Raw genomic sequence first — 14,619 nt, forward strand, 5'->3', positions numbered from 1 at the left:
GTCCAGAGAGTAAATATTTTAGGTTTTGTTGGTTACACAATCTCTACCACAACTACTCAATTCCACTGTTGCAGTGCAAAAGCATCCTTCAATCAGTCAGTCAGTTCAGTTGTTTAGTCGTGTCTGACTCCTTGCAACCCCATAAACTGCAGTAAGCCAGGCTTCCCTGTGCATCATCAACTCCCGGAGCCTACTCAAACTCATGTCTAGATGATACATAAATGAATGGGTTTGGCTATCCTCCAGTAAAATTTATTTACAAAACCAGGTGACAGGCTGTAGTTTGCCAACCCCTGTACTAAAAACTGTTCATAGTAGTTACCCCTGAGGATAGCATTGAGGGGAAAGAGAATTTTTACTCTTTACATGTAAATGTAAGATGTCTATAATGTCTAATATTTTACAATTAGCATTTTATTTAAAGCATCTACTTTTATTAAAAAATCAAATGTTCACCTGAAACAAAAAACTGGATCTGAGTGCAATCAATGGACACTTCAAAGTAACAACAGAAATCTGATGCAAGTCAGGCATGAGTATGCTGCATTTTAACTGTCACCTAAAATGCCACACCTACAGGATTCTCCAGGCAAGAACCCACTCCAGTATTCTTACCTGGAGAATCCTGTGGACAGAGGAGCCTGACTGTAATCTATGGGGTCACAAGAGTTGGACATGACTTAGTGACTAAACCACCACCACTAAAATGCCTTTAAGAATACAGAAAATTTTATTACCAATCCAAGAGAGGATTAATATCTGTTAATAATAAAAAACTTATTCATCAAGACTCTTTATTTATACTTGTAATTTCCATTTAAAACAAATATTAGCCATGGTACTGCCATATTTCAACTTTCCATGGTATAACAAGAAAATCATTGCTTTTACTCTGTACATGGAACATATGTTTTGATCAAGGTATAAGAATGCCAGTGGCATAAATGTACATATGCAAAAAAAAAAATCCTCTGATTAATGGATCTGGGAAATATTCACAAGTAAGATGAAATTTACTTTTGAACTTTGTCAAGATAAATTTCAACTGTTTTGCTTTAGTAATAGGAAAACAAATGTAAGCCAGAGTTCTAATAATCCATGGCTTCTAAGGATTTAAATCCACTTGTAGACCCAAGATATACACAGACAATAGGTAATAAGCTTTGAACTGTCTATGCCTCTTATTTTGGCAGGTATACATCAGTGCTTTAAAAAAATGAGAGAAAAATTATTGTAACCCAGTGTCGAAGAGGACAACTGTTCAGAGAAGAAGAATGGATAAGATTTGGAGAGTGGCAAAAGAAAATCAGATTATTTTAGCTGAGGGGAACAGCAGGAGAAACAAAGAACAAGGTTCCAAATGAGAAGGACCTCCTCAAAAGACTGTGAAACCAGTTTCCTTTGGGAGAAATCCAGTTTAAAGTATATAGGCTTTCTCTTGAGTTCAATGGGAAGTCTAAGTAGGAGATTGAGCAAGGAATTAATGATTCTTAAGAAATCTAACTTTGAGACCATGTGTACAGCTCATGACTTTCTTCCTCACTCCCTTCCAAATATGCAGCCCTACAACTGCAAAAATTCAAACCAGGATCTTAATACATGACAGAGCCTGGAGGGTGAAAGTGAAAAGTGAAAGTGTTAGTTGCTCAGTCATGTCCAACTCTTTACAACTCCATGGATGGTAGCCCACCAGATTTCTTTGTCCATGTGATTCTCCAGGCAAGAATACTGATTGGAATGGGTGGCCATACCCTTCTTCAGGAGATCTTCCCGACCTGGGCATAAAACTCAGTTCTCCTGCATTGCAGGCAGATTTGTTACCATCCAAGCCACCAGGGAAGCCCCTAATAGGGGTAGTTCTGGTATAAGTAGCTATACGTGGCAGGTAGTTAACTTTCCACATCTAAATGCCAACACTTTTAGAAAAACTATTGTTGAATAGCCCATACTAATGCTTATTTTTGTTGTTGTTGTTAGTTTTGATGTTAGTTTTTCATCACTATAATTTCTACCAGTATCTCTGACAAAATTTCATTCAAGCTCAACTCTTAAGAATTCCTAACAGGTGGCCAAATGTTTAGTAAAAGCATTTTTTAAGTACCATAGTTTCTTAGTAGTTGCCCATTCTTTTATTCTCATCAAACCTAAACTTTGTGTCTCTAGGCTTCTGGATCTTATGAAGAGTGTCAGAACTAAAATATTCTTGCTGAAGTATCTCTCCTCCTCAGGAGGCTTGTTTTGTGTTTTATTTCTAATGCTTTCAGGGATGGTTGTCCTGTAAGAGTAGGAGAAGGTAAACATAGCTGTTTACTTACATCTTCTATCCTAAACTACCTAAAACGCCTATGTTTGGCTGAAAGTTTAATTTTTGTTTTAGGTTTGAAAGATTAACAAAAGAAACCACTTATCATGAACAATAAACAATTTCAATATTTAAGAGAGAATTAATTGACTTAATTTCAGTATACAGTCATTAAAAGAAAAGAAAGAAATAATAGAGAAAAGTAACAGCATATATATACATCACCAAATTGGGCTGACCAACATCCAGACTTAAACAGTGCTGAGAAGTCCCTTGTTAACGGCAATCTGGAGTCCCAATTAGGAAAAGGTCCCCAGCAGTGCATCCATCTCATGGTTGATACTTCAAACTGTAGTTTTGGGAACACCCACTTATAATCTCAGGCCACAAGCTGATATCATCAGTTTGCATGCAAAAATGCAGCTCTGTTTTGTTTTTATTTTAACTATTACAATGCTGATTGTTTCATTTGGTAAGTCATAGGATTTCTTTAGACTCCAGGGGCTTGGCCAGACCCTCAGGGGCTCAAGAATTCCAAGACACACTCTCTTTCTTATCTAAAGTGCCACCTAACTTGCTGTGCTTGCAGGCAGACATGGAATCCAAGCAGTCTCCAGGCAGGTCAGAAGCAGGTTAGAAGCCTGCTCTCCTGCGTCTGAAGCCTGAACAAGACTTCCTCCACTTTAATTTGTGTCTGTAGGAGAGTTATAGACCCAAACTACCATGGAGAAATCCAAGTAATATTACAAAATGAGGGAAAGGGTGATCTGTTTATAATAAACATGATCAAATTACTCAATGGCTGATTGTTCCATATGTAATTGGCAAAGTACAAAAAGAGAACCTCTTACCTTATTAACAGTTAGAGGTGATGGAAGATTTGTATACACAAATGAAATACATGCAATTGGAGTCTGGGTGAATGAAGCAGCCTCATGGTCCTCCTATACTTGCTCATGTGATTGCACATGGGAAGGATAATACCATATTAGTGATGATTCCTGGACAGGAAAGATGGAAATATGTGCCATTAACATATTGTTTTTATGGTAAATTAAATTAAAAGATGCTTGTTCCTTGGAAGGAAAGCTATGACAAACCTAGACAATATACTAAAAAGCAGAGACATCACTTTGTCAACAAAGGTCCACATAGTCAAAGCTATGGTTTTTCCAGTAGTCATGTATGGATGTGAGAGTTTGACCATAAAGAAGGCTGAGTGCTGAAGAATTGATGCTTTTGAATTGCAGTGCTGGAGAAGACTCTTGAGAGTCCCTTGGACAGCAAGGAGATAAAACCAGTCAATCCTAAAGGAAATAAACCCTGAATAACCATTGGAAGGACTGATGCTGAAGCTGAAGCTCCAATAGTTAGGCCACCTGATGTGAAGGACTGACTCACTGGAAAAGACCCTGATGCTGGGAAAGATTGAGGGCAGGAGGAGAAGAGGGTGTCAGAGGATGAGGTGGTTGGATGGTATTACTGACTCAATGGACAGGAGTTTGAGCATGCTCCAGGAGATAATGAAGGACAGGGAAGCCTGGTGTGTGGCAGTCCTTGGGGTCACAAAGAGTTGGACATGACTTAGCGACTGAACAACAACAACATTCTCATAAATAGACTATTCTTGGAAGACTGACTGTAATGTGGATTGTCATTCATACCTCAACCTTCAAGGATATGTTACAGTAAAAGGAAAATATGAAGAAAGCTACTGGGTAATCTTTAGCTGGAGAAATATGAGTCAGACCTGAACTCAGGATAACTTCACCTGCCCAGCAAACAAGCCCTGTTCTTTCTTAACTTGGACATTGTTTGGACAGAATTTATCTGTTTGATAGATTACATAGCACTGGTAGAGATATAGTTCAAGCCTTGACCATTAATGCAAGTGGATGCCTACAACACTTAAACCACATGAACTTAGCTTAACGTATGACAAAAACTTTCTGCAATTGTTTAATGCCTCAGTAATATTTCATCTACACCAAACTAAATCCTTAACTGACATATTTGATTGGACTGTTTACTCTATGCAGGTATTATATTATCTTGCTCAAAAGGATAAGGCCCAAGGCATTTTTAATGTCTGCTAATGAGAAGTCAAGTGGGCCTTAGAAAGCATCACTACGAACAAAGCTAGTGGAGGTGATGGAATTCCAGTTGACCTATTTCAAATCCTGAAAGATGATGCTGTGAAAGTGCTGCACTCAATATGCCAGCACATTTGGAAAACTCAGCAGTGGCCACAGGACTGGAAAAGGTCAGTTTTCATTCCAATCCCAAAGAAAGGCAATGCCGAAGAATGCTCAAACTACCTCATAATTGCACTCATCTCACACACTAGTAAAGTAATGCTCGAAATTCTCCAAGCCAGGCTTCAGCAATACGTGAACTGTGAACTTCCAGATGTTCAAGCTGGTTTTAGAAAAAGTAAAGGAAGCAGAAATCAAATTGCCAACATCCACTGGATCATCAGAATAGCAAGAGAGTTCCAGAAAAACATCTATTTCTGCTCTATTGACTATGCCAAAGCTTTTGACTGTGTGGATCACAATAAACTGTGGAAAATTCTGAAAGAGATGGGAATACTAGACCACTTGACCTGCGTCTTGAGAAACCTATATGCAGGTCAGGAAGCAACAGTTAGAACTGGCATGGAACAACAGACTGGTTCCAAATAGGAAAAGGAATACGTCAAGGCTGTATATTGTCATCCTGCTTATTTAATTTCTATGCAGAGTACATCATGAGAAACGCTGGGCTGGAGGAAGCACAAGCTGGAATCAAGATTGCCGGGCGAAATATCAATAACCTCAGATATGCAGATGACACCACCCTTATGGCAGAAAGTGAAGAGGAACTAAAAAGCCTCTTGATGAAAGTGAAAGTGGAGAGTGAAAAAGTTGGCTTAAAGCTCAACATTCAGAAGACACAGATCATGGCATCTGGTCCCATCACTTCATGGGAAATAGATGGGGAAACAGTGGAAACAAGTGTCAGACTTTCTTTTTTTGGGCTCCAAAATCACTGCAGATGGTGATTGCAGCCATGAAATTAAAAGACGCTTACTCCTTGGAAGGAAAGTTATGACCAATCTAGAGAGCATATTGAAGAGCAGAGACATTACTTTGCCAACAAAGGTCCGTCTAGTCAAGGCTATGGTTTTTCCAATGGTCATGTTTGGATGTGAGAGTTGGACTGTGAAGAAAGCTGAGCACCAAAGAATTGATGCTTTTGAACTGTGGTGTTGGAGAAGACTCTTGAGAGTCCCTTGGACTGCAAGGAGATCCAACCAGTCCATTCTGAAGGAGATCAGCCCTGGGATTTCTTTGGAAGGAATGATGCGATAGCTGAAACTCCAGTACTTCGGCCACCTCATGCGAAGAGTTGACTCATTGGAAAAGACTCTGATGCTGGGAGGGATTGGGGGCAGGAGGAGAAGGGGATGACAGAGGATAAGATGGCAGGATGGCATCACTGACTCGATGGACGTGCGTGAGTCTGAGTGAACTCCGGGAGTTGGTGATGGACAGGGAGGCCTGGTATGCTGCGATTTATGGGGTCGCAAAGAGTCGGACACGACTGAGCGACTGAACTGAACTGAACTGAATGTATACACACGTAAAAAATTATTTAGAGAATAGATTCCTAACAGTCATCTCTAATGGCTTACAAAGTGCCCTGACACCTTGTGCCAAGGAACGTTATCACTATAGTGTAGTTAACACAAGTATCATGTGCCAATTTCATGTGTTACCTATTGTATTTAGAGAAGAATATTGTTCCCTCATTTCATCAGTAATTATTTGGACTTTGATAACCACACCCACTAACTGATAGATTGAGTTAAGGCTACCAAGGGACTGCTATGTGGACCAACTTCTTGCATTTGGGAATCCTACTTATTGGAGAACTCCATTAACTATTGTGAAAGGACTATCTCTCTTAAATCCTATGTTTTTTTAAAACAACCCCCCTCAATTTGTATGTATTGTAACCAATTATGTAGAAACTATTTCTATGTATGGAACCCCTTTTTTTCCGATGCCTAACACATGTTGATCTTGTTAGGTAGGTAGAATAGGGAAAAGGAGTCCAAAATGGTGGTGGCTAAAAGACAAGGAAGGTCAAGGGAAGGTCCGAGGACCAGAGTGGGAACTTCAGGCAGAACAGACAGCACTTTTGGCTAAGCCCAATTTGCATAGGGCAGGCCCAGGTGGAAGAAAAAACATATAAAAGGAGGAGCCAAAGCGCTTTCTCTCAGACTCTCTCTCTCCCGCGTGAATGCGCGTGTGCTCTCTCTCTCTCTCTCTCTCTTTCTCTCTTTCTCCCTCCCCACGCACTTCTCCACTCCCTTCTCTTCGAGTCTTGGATTCTCCTGCTATCTTCTAAATAAAATAGAGCTGTAACACTGATTTGCCTAAGAGCTGTAACACGGTTTGTCCAAGACCCGAGAGCTGTGATGCGCCGAGGGCTTTAATGTCCGTTGCTCCAAATCTTTGTTGTGACGAGACAAAGAACCAAGGAACATACACTCGCGTGACAATCTTATATTGGAAGGGGACCACCTATTACTTTCCCCCCCAGGAGAACTCAGGTATTGTGGACACAAATGTTACTCCTTACTCTTTCTGATCCCATATTAGCTTCCCCTTAGAACCCTTATGTAAGGTTTTGCAAGGAACCAAAGATTTACAAAATTTCATAGATAAATGCAATGCTACCTTGATAGAACATTCTGTTGTTACTACTATTGCAGGAGTTGATGTATAAAAACATACTTCTCATTCATGGTGGGGCTTTTTCTTTACTAAATCCCTTACTGCTCAAAAATTGTTTTCTGCTTTGTTTAATCCTTTGTCTCTTTGATTATTCTGTTTCTTTTGACTATTTGGAATTCTTGTATAGAATTAAGAAAGCTGCTTATGTAATTTTGCCTTATTCCTGTGCTCTTCAGCCTAAACAATCCTCAGGCTGACTGTTAGGAAATTAAAATGGAGGAAGTTTGTTCAGGTTTCAGAAGCAGGAGAGTAGGCCTCTGACCTTCCTGTAAGCACAGCAAGTCACAGTAGGCACTTCAGATAAGAAAGGGAGTGGGTCTTGGAATTCTAAGGCCCTGAGGGACCAAGCCTCAGGGGTCTAAAGAAATCCTATGACTCACAAGGTGAAACAAACAGCATTATAAAATTTAAAAAACAAAACAGAGGTACATTTTTGTACATGAACTGATAATGATATCAGTTTGTGGCCTGGGATTATAGGTGGGAGCCTCCAAAACTGCAATTTGAGGTCTCACCCCAATAGGGACTCCAGATTGCTGTTAAGGAGGGACTTCTCAGCACTGTTTAGTCTGGATGTTGGTCAGCTCAATTTGGTGATGTAGGTGTACTGTTAGTTTTTTCTTTTGTTTTTACTTCTTTTCTTTTAATGACTGTATATTTTCTTTTAATGACTTAATGAAATTAAGTCAATTAATCCTCTATTAAATATTGAAATTGTTAATTGTGTGTGACAAGTGGTTTCTTTTCTTAACAAATCCTTTGAACCTAAGATGAAAGTAAAACTTTTGGCAAAACAGGTTATCATTCCTAATACTTGAACCAGGTAAGAATCGCATTGAGACCTTTTGAGGAGGAAAAGGAAAAGGATAGAAGAGGATACCATCCTCTCTCATTAAGTGAAAGTAGCCTTTCTCCTTCGAAGATAGAGGTGTAAATATGAGGGTAAAAAAATACTAAAGGGAATGAAGCAAAAGCATGGCAACAACAAACTTCAGAAAAGAGGTCCCCTCTGCAGAGGCAGACTATATTAAAATGAAATGCTTTTGGCAAGCAAACATAATAGACTCTCAGCTGGCTAGGATAAAGTGATCTGGGTGTAGCAGCATTTTTTCCCATGGATATACGTACTAGTTTTTAAATTTTGAAAAAAGGGATGTTTAATTTTCAAGGATGATGTTTTTTGAAAATAGGTGGTGGGAAAAAGTCCATATTGGTTTACCCTTTTGGGAGACCATGGCTAAACCATCTATATCAGCCAGCTTCCAGCCTCATTTGACCATATATTGGGAGTAAAAGGGGATGATTCATAATTTTATGGGATCCCAGCTTCCAGGGTTGCCCTCACCAACCATTTAACATCTAGAGTTCCTGCCATTTCCATCTTCTTATCCCTAGGCATTTAGAAGAATATTGTTTATTAGATACAGTATTTTCTCATTAAGGATAGGGTTGTTTGCATGTTATATAATTTCCATATTTTTACTTTAACTTATCTATATAATTATATTTGAATTGAGTTTCTTATAGACAGTGTATTGTTGAGTCATATATTTTTATCCACTTTGGCAGTCTCTTCTGTGTGTTCAGACCATTTACATTTAATATAATGATGGTGTTTTTGGATTTAGACCTGTCATTTTATTATTTGTTTGTTACCTCTTTTTTTTTTTCCTCAAATTATTGTTTCCTCTGTTTACTTTCTTTTGGATTATGTGAATATTCTTTTGATATTAAATTTTACTTGTGTTTTCTACTATATCTCTACATAGAACTTTTTATAGGCTAATCTAGGAATTATAGTATACATGCTTAATTTTCTACAATCTACTTAAATCAGTATTTTACCACAAGTGGAAAACAGTAACAGTATTGTAGTCTTCTCCCTCCTCCCTTTATGTTGTAGTTGTCTTATGTATTATGTCCACATACACTGAAAGCTCCATCAGACAATGTTATAAATTTTGCTCTCAATCATACTTTAATAAATTCAAAGGGAGGGAAATTGTCTATCAGAAGCATCCAGATATTTACCATTTCTGTTGCTCATTCCCAAACTTTCAAGTTTCCTTGTAGTATTATTTTCCTTCTTTCTTAAGAGCTATATTTAGTAATTTTTTTTAGTGTAGGTCTGCTGGGAAGAAATTTTCTTAGTTTTCTCTCAGCAGAGATGTTTTACTTCATGTCTGTTTCTGAAAGATATTTTTGTTGCATATAGAATTCTGGATTTGAGGTGTTTTTTTTTTCCTTTCAGTACTTGAAATTTGTTGTGCCATTTTCTTTGTGGTTTCTGATGAGAAATATAGTTATTAAAATTGTTGTTTCTTTTTTTATGACAAACCATTTGTCTCTGGCTATTTTAAAGATTTTTTTTGGTCTTTAATTTATATAAATTTGATTATGTTGATTATGATTTTGGGGTTTATCCTGTTTGTAATTTGCTTAGCTTTTTGAATTTGTACATTTATGTCTTTCACTGAATATGCAAAGTTTTCCTCAAATACATTTTCTTCAGAAACTTTTCCTTTGTACTGCATTTTTCTCTCCTCCTTCTGGTTCTTCAGTGACATAAATGTTAGACTATTCTCTATTGTCACTCATGTCTTTGAAGGTCTGCAAATTTTTTCTTTTCAATTTTTTCTCCTTGTTCAACCTGGATAATTCCAGTTTTTCTACCTTCAAGCTCATTGTCTTGATCCTCTGTCATCTCCACTTGACTGAGTTCATCCAGTGAGTTTTAATTATTATACTTTTAATTCTAAAATTTCCCTTTGGTTTTCTTTTATATCTTCTACTTATTTTCTGAGAGTTTCTATCTTCCCATTCATTCCAACTTGTTCATTAATTCTAATTTGTTCTTACTTTCTGGAGCATTAAAAAAAATAATATCTGCCTTAAAGTGTCTGTCAGTTAGTTCCAATATCTGTGTCATCCCAGCACTGGCATTTACTGTTTTCCCATCTGAGTTGAGATTTTCTTGTTTATTCATATGCTGAATAATTTTGGAGTGTATCCTGAACATTTTGAAAATTATATCATAAAACTCTGAGTCTTAATTAAGTTCTATGGAGAATGTTAATATTTTGTTTTACTAGGCATTTGATCAATTGGATTCATGTTGCAAGGTCCAAGTAGATTTCTGTGGATGGTGATTTTGATGTCAGTTCCATTTTTAAAGCCTTTGTAAAGCCATTTAGATCTGTCCAGAATGTATGCCACCCAGTGGCCAGTCTGGGACCTGGGCAGTGGTCTCTCTCTTCATTTAGTTCTTACCTGAACAACTGTTCACTTGTTATTTAAGATCAGATCCATGTATGTGCAACTTGGGAGTAAGCCCAGGAGCTCACAAGCAGATTTACAGAAGTCACTTAACCAAGTGCTTCCTTCTTCCTTATCTGTTACTTTTTGGTCCCTATGGCTCTCCTTTCAGTCCTCTGGACAGAAATCCAGTGTTTTATCTACCCTACTCTGCTGTACACAGTCCACAGCTATATCTATGTTTCAATTAAGAGGAAGGAGAACAGGGAATAAAAGAGCAACCAGAGTTCACTCCACTCTTTTGAAATTACAGGTCCTCTGATTGGAGAGAAATAGTCCCATCCTGCAGAATTAAAGTCACCTGCATGCCTTTGGTGCTGCTGTCCTATAGCCACAGCCATGGAGCTGGGATGAAAGAAAACCAAAAAATAAGACAAAAAGAAAGAAAAAAGGAAGAGATTTTCTCCACTCTCTCTAAAAACTCAGAGATCCCTTTCTCATGTCAGGTCAGAACTAGAGGACTTCTCCAGTAGCTCTCTCTTTGACAGAAGTCAATATCAATTCAATATTGATACTGAAGTGTCAATATCCACTTCTGGGTTTCAGGCTGGCTTGAGTCCAGGCTGGAGGATCCTGGAGTCAAAAAATGTTAAACCCATTACTGGATCTGTAGTATTTCAAATGATGGTCTTCTTCAATCTGTCTGCTGTTTTTTACTTTCAGAATCTTCAAATAGCTGCTCCAGGCATTATGTAAAGGTTTTATGGGTCCATTAAGCTAGAGTGATAGGTTGAAACATATTGATTTTGCCTTAGTCCAATATTTTTAAAATAAATGAATAACATGACAGCATAAAAGCAAGAATAATGAATAAAGTCAACAAGATTGCATGTCAAATTTAGTTGCAAGTAAAAGTTGATATTTTAGTACTGGGTGCTAAAACTAGTCAAATGTTTGCCTCCTGCATGGTAACTGGTGACAAGAGCCAGATATGGATTACCTAGTTCCACACACCAATAGAATACTCATCAGAAGCCAGCATTCATTACTCGGGCTAACTAAAGTAGCTTATTTGCTTAGCTTTCCTGAGAAAATATCCTTGCTTCTGTTTTCTGCTGGATACTTTTATATATCAGAAATCACTTAATAACCACAACTCCTTGGTTGGAGAGTGGGAATTATTTTCAGGTTAAGTGACTTGTCTACTAAGTGACAAATGTTAACTAGATGGATAGGGGGGTGTGATTGGCCTATTGAGTGGAAATACACTGGGAACTAATGGAAGTAGGAGGATAATTAAGCATTTTTTTCATTCATGGAATAAAGTTGGCATTTATTTTCTATAGTCAAGAGCTACTCACATACTGCAAGGAGTATAAAATGGATGGAGAACTAACCACCTCTACAAAGACCAGTGTTGACTGACCTTGCTCATTATCCTAACTTTTGCTGAGCTTTCTCAACTTTAAACTCTACCTTTCTGCTAACTTCTCTCTACTTTAGCTCAATCTGCCATTCTAGATGGTCTACTTCTCTGATGCTAAATGAGTTACTCAATACTTAGTACTTTTTCATTTATGCTAGAGTTTAATAAGAAAAAAACTATCCCTGGTCAGAATCAGGTGCTTACAAAACTTTTGCAAGCCTGAAGTAGCAAAAGTCCCTAATTTTAGATTTAGTACTACAGAGAGACATAGTTGCAGACATCCAGAGTCAGCAATCTGCAGAAATCTGCTGACGCTTTCGGAACTCCTTCCTAGCATCCAGAAAGGTGGATGGCGTTAGAAAGCAGAATCTGCAAAAACTCATATCTAGGAAGTCTACACTCCCACCTACTGTCATAGGAGAAAGAATATGTCTTTTGTTTCTTCTGCCTTGTAAGAGTATATGTCATTGGTAGAACACTGAACAAATTCAAAACCTAGGCAAGGGCATCTAGGAAAGAAGTATAGTAAGCTCCCTCCTAGGCCTTCCAGCCCTGACAATACAAGAAGAGGACTAAAGGGGGTATGAAGTATTCTTCATTACTAAATCATAACACATTCTTCAATATTAAATGCCAACAGTTAATATTAACAAACTAATAATGTTTAATTCTGGTGTTAAAAAAATAAACAAAACATGTTTTTCATGTGGCAAGTCAGACCTTGGTTGGTATTGACCCTTGTGAAAGAATTTCATTAGTCATAACACATTTGGTAATCATATAGATGCAGTGTTAAGTTTTGATTTTGCACGTAGTCTGAGACTACTGAAAATGATAGTATTAAAAATATAACGTAAAAGCAAACAAAATGTAATGTAATGTAATGACCCCCAATGCTGAGATTTTTTAAATTATCATTCTATTGTTGGTGTTTAATGATCTATTTGAATGCAGAAAACCTCAATACCACAAGGAGTCTATAACTGGAATGAACATTTTGGAAAATATTAGAAAACATTTGAACTCACTGTAAATTGAGTTAATGTGGATAGTTGTGATAAATAGTCTTATTAAAAATTGGTTAAAGAATAGAATGTACCCAGAATTTACAGTAAAATATACATATTATAGAACTGTAGAAAGCATGACACATTTTTTTATGAATAAAGGCATTATTTTTTTCATTAAAAAATCTGAGCAAAGTTAAGGAAAAAATATTTTAACTTATGGGTATTTTACTCCTACAGATGTGCATATTCCAATGGTTTCTTTTGAGAAATACTCATTTCACACTTGAATTTAACAATTTAAAATCTATCATTAGATTTAAAATAATTCTAATGGTCTCAAAATGAATCTTAAGATACTTTCTTAAGCTATGACCAATCTAGACTGCATATTAAAAAGTAGAGACATTACTTTGCCAACAAAGGTCCATCTAGTCAAAGCTATGGTTTTTTCAGTGGTCATGCATGAATGTGAGAGTTGGACCATAAAGAAAGCTGAGTGACGAAGAATTGATGCTTTTGAACTCTGGTTTTGGAGAAGACTCTTGAAAGTCCCTTGGACTGCAAGGAGATCCAATCAGTCGATTCCTAAACGAAATTGGTCCTGATTATTCATTGGAAGACTGATGCTGAAGCTGAAGCTCTAATACTTTGGCCACCTGGTGCAAAGAACTGACTCATTGGAAAAGACCCTGATGCTGAGAAATACTGAAGGCAGAAGAGAAGGGGATGACAGAGGATAAGATGGTTGGATGGCATCCCTGACTCAATGGGGACGAGTTTGAGCAAGCTCCAGGAGTTGGTGATGGACAGAGAAGGCTGGTGTGCCACAGTCCACGGGGTTGCAAAGAATTGGACACGACTGTGAATGAACTGAACTGAAGATACTTTCTCAGCCTTTCAAAATAGGACACCTCATCTTCTATTATCTCATATTTCTAATATTTCTATTACCTAATATATCCAGAATGAAAGAATTATAAATTAAACCACACACGTGCACATACATACACAGGCACATATGCACATACACACACATAAACACGCCCAAGTGAAGCATTTTGAAGTTAAATATCTTTTGGAGGATGTTAATGCTGAAAAAAAGATGGAGTAATTTCACTTCATCAGAACTAGATAGAACAATATTTACAAATAATGGATATCATATTACTAAATTTATATATACACTGATTTTTTAAAGGGATTATAGTAAAATGAAGTGCAATTTTTGTCTCTGTAGACCAAAGCTGTATCCCAGCAGTCTGCTATCCATTTACTCAATTGTTCAGTTCCAGTATACTTGGATAGCAGCAGAATTACTGACTTATAACGCAGTAGGTAACAGCTTTATCAACTAGTGCCGTGCTGTGCTAAGTCACTTTAGTCCAGTCTGACCCTATGCGACCCTGTGGACTGTAGCCTGCCAGGCTGTGCTGTCTATGGGATTCTCCAGGCAAGAGTACTGGAGTGGGTTGCCATGTCCTCCTTCAGGGGATCTTCCTGACCCAGGGATTGAACCCATGTCTCTTAAATCTCCTTCACTGGCAGGTGGGTTCTTTATCATCAACTAGAATACAGTTCTTAATGTGGGGCTCCTTTTGCCTTTACTCTTACAGTCTCCACTTATTACCATAGTTACTTAGATCAGCCCCTTTCCCCTCAACCCCTGCAGAGAGGTTGTTTTATGTTATTTCAGATGTTCTTATCATAGTCTAAATTCTTTCCTGGTATCCCCAAACCTCCTACATGATTGTTTTAAATATTATATACATTGATGTTCACTCGTTGTGCTATAAAGTTCCACAGATTTTGACAAGTGCATGTTCATGTGTCACGATTACATAC

The 14,619-nt window shown here is 37.6% G+C and overlaps 1 long non-coding RNA gene across 2 annotated transcripts in view; it reads right to left on the minus strand.

Moving 5' to 3' along the window:
• Positions 1-1,746: 1,746 nt before the first annotated feature.
• LOC112586485 overlaps positions 1,747-14,619 on the minus strand; it is a 141,267-nt gene continuing 128,394 nt past the window's right edge. For both annotated transcript variants that reach the window (XR_006641313.1, XR_006552752.2), the window contains one exon: positions 1,747-3,303. This is a non-coding gene — a long non-coding RNA (uncharacterized LOC112586485). The remainder of the gene's footprint in view (positions 3,304-14,619) is intronic.

This window comes from Bubalus bubalis, chromosome 8 (genome assembly GCF_019923935.1).
Source record: "Bubalus bubalis isolate 160015118507 breed Murrah chromosome 8, NDDB_SH_1, whole genome shotgun sequence".
Classification (NCBI taxonomy): Eukaryota; Metazoa; Chordata; class Mammalia; order Artiodactyla; family Bovidae; genus Bubalus; species Bubalus bubalis.